The sequence below is a fragment of the Pseudochaenichthys georgianus genome, chromosome 18 (genome assembly GCF_902827115.2).
Source record: "Pseudochaenichthys georgianus chromosome 18, fPseGeo1.2, whole genome shotgun sequence".
In the NCBI taxonomy this organism is placed as follows: Eukaryota; Metazoa; Chordata; class Actinopteri; order Perciformes; family Channichthyidae; genus Pseudochaenichthys; species Pseudochaenichthys georgianus.
The window spans coordinates 23414524-23419419 of NC_047520.1; the positions used below are offsets into that span (position 1 = coordinate 23414524).

Consider the following 4896-nt stretch of genomic DNA (forward strand, 5'->3'; position numbering starts at 1 on the left):
ATATGTATATATATATATATATATGCTATATATGCTCTGAACGTTCCACGTCCTGCCTGCCCGACATTACCTTACGGCTGCGTCGCGTCAAAAATAGGATTCATCCTAATTTTGTTAGAGTTGCCCTGCGCAGAGACGCTTCTGGGACGCTTCTGGGACGCTTCTGGGACGCTTCTGAGCCGTAACGCGCTGCGTGTGGTGGAATAGCACCCATTGACTAGAGTGGCCGCAATCTTGGCGAACGCCGCGGTCTACTAACCCATCATCCAAGGTTAGTTTTCACTATAAGTACAAAATATATTTTGGACGGAAACTATAATTTACAGTTTTTTACCATGTTCAATCTGAATTTTCTTTAAAATAAAAAACATCTATATTGAATCTGACTTTTCTTCATACAACTCACAGGTTTATCATTACTTTGAGAACAAAGATTATTAACGTAACCCTTTTAGAAGGGAAGATATGGTCATTTGTTCTGGGAATGTCATTTTTGAGCTGAAACCTGAAAAACAGGCTCGGGGCTTAACAGGTTAAGTTTCGTACACAGCAGTTATAAGAATAACAGCAATCACATCCTCAATCACAGCTGCATCAGATTAAAGGTCATCAGTGCATCGTGGCAGTACACACACTTACTTTAACACACACTTTCCACATTCCTACAGGAGGAAATCAATGGAAAGGTGATCCTGAGGCTACAGTCGTCGTTAAACTGCAGTACAGTATTCTTCAACCTTCCATTGCCTCCTTATTTCCTTCACACAGCCTGGCATGTGACAGGTGGAGATGTTTAAAGTATGCAGCTGAAATATATCCAGTAGTTTTTTCTCCATTACTGGCAGTGGAGAAAAAGGGGGAGATTTGTGGATTCCTGGGTGTCTGCCAGGTCAGGAACAGCTGAATGCTGTGACGCCATGTGGGAGGAATCAGGAGGCGATCCCTGATCCTGCCCACCTCCCAGCCGCGCGGCTGTCTGTTTATTTATGCTTTTGTAAATTAATTGTTGTTATATATTCATACATTTCGTCTCAACTCCCAGGTTGTTGTTGCAGCCGAAGAGCCGGGCAGCAACAAAGACAAGGAAAGATTAAACAAAAACAAAAAATGAAGAAGTAGGAAAAAGAGAGAGAGGGCTCAATGGCCAGGTGCAGAGCTATTTAATAGAAGAGTTACGACATCTCCGTTCACTCCAATGGACCACCTTTTTACAGCAATGGCGGATCGTGGAGCCTCTCAATCGTTCCCCGGAAGTTAGCGCCAAGGCTGGCAGAGCTGTGGAGTTGCAGCATAATACACTGTTCGTGACGGACTTTTAAAGGTAAGAAGAAGTTTAAAGATTTATATTGCGGATATTATCAGTACATCTGATTCAAATGAACATGTGTATTAAAGGATGTCAGTGGATTATCCCTAAATTAGTAGATTTAAGGAACGTTTACAGATAACAGATTAAGCTAGCATACCGAAGCAAGTTAGCAACACACGTTGAACAGCCTTTTAATTGTAAATTCCGTTCTCTCTATGTCATTTCGTCCAACATGTTGAATTAGAGAAGAGGGGCTTCTAAACGGGATTGCATGCGGGGGTGGAGGGAGTTAAATATTAGATAAATATAACTTTGGTGCGTGTAAGAGTGAGTGTTTTTAGCAGAGCCATATTGTGTCCTTGTGATTCTGTTGATTATTACCTGTCTGTATAATGTTGCAGCTCAGCTGATTCTGGACTGATGGCAAAGGGAGAGGGACTTAAGTGAGAGTGAAAACACAAAGTACGTTTAATACTACTGTTTTATATAAGTAAACACCTTATCTCCCCAAGGCATTTCCCATCCAATAGGTGTGCTGTGTGTATAACCCTTTCTCCTGTCTGTTGCTCCCTCTCTCAGCACAAGAACCAGAGGGGGGTTCAATGGAGCCTGAATACCTGCACTGAGACCCTCACCCTGCACCCTGAGTCTCAACTCTCAGTGTTTTTCAAGCCTTTCCCTGTTTTTTTGTATTAAACAAAACATTAAGCTTTCCCAATGGTGTGGTTTTCGTTTTGTGAAAAAGTGCAAATGCAGTGTTTGTATATAATTACATCACATATTTTGTTGCTGTTGGTCGTGAAATTGCTCCTGCTGACTTGAGCCAGCCATTTTCTCCTCCGCTCTGTGTCAGTGGGGAAGCCGTACATTCGTACTCCTTTCTCTGAGCAATTTGAGCATCCCCAGGCAGCACATCAAACCATGGTGGCTACTAGGAGGCAGCACAACACACCAGGACAACACGGAGGAAAAGGCACCGACAAACTGCATGATATGCTATTCAATGTTTATTGAATTCCATGTATTTGTAATGGATGTTCCTAAAACAACACATTTAACATCATCATTATCATCATATGCTGCTAGTCCTGCTGCTGCTGCTAGTCCTTTGATAGTCACCTGTCGGTCTCCTGTCCTTTCTGAAAGCCATAAAGATGACATTAGTCATTTAGATAACTTGTGTCCTCAATTACCAGGGGATTACTGAAACTACCATGAATTTAAGAAAATGGTAGAAATGAATCCAATCTGAATTTTAAAGCATTACTTTAGATCCCCTCCCTCTAAATGTATCAATAAACATTAGAAAGTGATGCTCCTGACTACCATACAAGTTTAAGAAGATAATATTGGTTTGAAAGAATTCAAAGCTATAAATAAACAGCAACAGGCTCTTTAACCAAGGCACTGTTAGTAACATGTAAACTAGTTGTTCACACTAATCCTAATATTATCACTTAATATTAGCAAATTCGATTTTATTTTTTAAAACATATTGATGTAAATACATACACATATCGATTTGTTGTATAAATATTGCAAATCAAAACCTTTATTCACTAATAATTACCAAAAATCGTAGTTCTATCTCCTGTTATCAATGCATTCACATTGCCCGCCATGAACTTCCGGGGAACGATCCTCTTCTACATGAACCACGTGACGATAACCGTTTTTGGACTTCCGGTGTCGTAACTCTTCTATCTATATGGCGCTGGCCAGGTGCAGCTCATCAGCCCCATCCCACTGGAACCTGCAACGGGAAGCACGGAGCCAGAACAGAACCCCTAGTGGTGTAGAAGGGTCATCACATCTTCATCTGCCTTTTTTGTATTATCCACCTTATCCTCTCCTCAGTATGACCTGATATAAATATTTAGATTTTAAAGGTCACCTATTATGCAAAATGCACTTTTTGATGTCTTTTATGCATAAATATGTGTCCCCGATATGTAAAGAGATTCACAAAGTGTCCAAAAAAAAAACCCTCTCTATTTTTCTCCTTACCCACATCTCTAAAAACGGGGGTTCAACGGAGCTGATCCAGATTTGCTGCGTCATGACGACATTACTAAAATGTGGGCTGGCTTTACACCCACGGCCCTATCAGAAAAGTCGCTATCAGAAACAGTGCCTGACGTGTTTTGGAAGTAATATGGTCTTTGTTTACATTACCAAGCATCGCTAACACTCAGAGCTAACCTGTACGGCAGAGAGTACGTTTAAAGAAGCAGGAAATAAAAAGGTAGTCACCTTGTGGTAAACCCACGAGAGAGAAAGCGTTTGAGCTCCATACTGTTTCAGAAATAATCATTGATGTGGTTTGGAACATAATATGGCGTTTAATCACGGCAGCATTTAGCTGAGTTTTTTTTTTTAAATAGAGGGATATAAGGCTAGAATGGGTGACCTGTTTGGTATTTTGAGCAAAACACTTCATAGATATGTTTGTTATATATCGGAGACGTATAATATATGCCTCAAAGTAGTATAATAGTAGACCTTTAAAAATCATTTTATTGTTTGATCCTTCCCAATATTACAGTTCTGAAACAGCCAGACCTTGGTTCAACGTCAAGAGGTTGTCTTGGTCAATCTAATTAAAACAAAGTCCGGATAATTTATTGTGTAAAAGTAAAAAGAGGAAGTTCTGCCAGGCTATCGTCATGTTATAGAAGTAGCTAAGCCTGATTGTGTCTGTCTGCCGTTTGGTGCTGGGCAGCGTCCTCTGACTTATTCAGAGATTTTCTTTGCTGCAAATTATACTTTATAATTAAAATCTAAACAATCAGTGAAGAAAAAGGCTAAATTCTGCTTTTTTAATTTGGGCTCTTCAAAAGGAACGGCCTTTAATATTACACGTAGTCATTTAATCGTTTTTCAATCAATAAAATGTTTTAAGTGCAGCTTTAAAGCCAACATTTAATTAGAACTGTTTTTTAAACCTGTGTTATTGCTTTGTTTAAAAGAAAAACATTTACAAATAATCCAAAGGATTACTGTTATTTTATGTTTAAAAGGTTACAAGTGTTTAACCTATTAGGACTTTAGACCTACTTACTGTCATTTGTGTGTAAAGCAGATTAATGTTTTGGCTTACACCTTGTCTTCCTTAAGATTAACCATAATTAATCATCATATTTGTAGACAAAAATAAAAAAACAATCTTGACTTTCCTTTATAAGTGAGCGTTTGCCTCTGTCTTCTCATATTTGTTAGTTTGTTTGCTTTCATTAATCATTTGACATGTTATGGAAGCCCATTTCCGCCACAGAAAAGACTATGTTTATCCTGTAAGTCATGATTACGACTTATTTATCTCATGAATATTAGGGTTTACTACATCATTATGATTTACAATCTCGTTATTATGCATTACTATCTCATTATAATGACTTATATCCAGTACTCGAGTTGAGGGGGGATGAGGGGGGATGGCATCCCCCCTGAAATAAAAACGGTCAAAATCATCGCCCTTCTAAAACTGCCATTCCCCCTTTCCATCCTTTATGTAATTTTATCAATGAACTGGCACTGGTATTACTGCTATTTCAACATTAATTTTGCGCATTTTGAGTAAAATACTG

At 39.0% G+C, this 4896-nt stretch overlaps 1 long non-coding RNA gene across 1 annotated transcript; it reads left to right on the top strand.

The window, feature by feature from the left end:
- The first annotated feature begins 960 nt into the window (after positions 1–960).
- On the top strand, positions 961–1984 carry LOC139435734 (uncharacterized). Its single transcript, XR_011644944.1, has 3 exons — positions 961–1321; positions 1711–1771; positions 1889–1984. It is a non-coding gene; the product is annotated as an uncharacterized lncRNA (long non-coding RNA).
- Positions 1985–4896: the final 2912 nt, after the last annotated feature.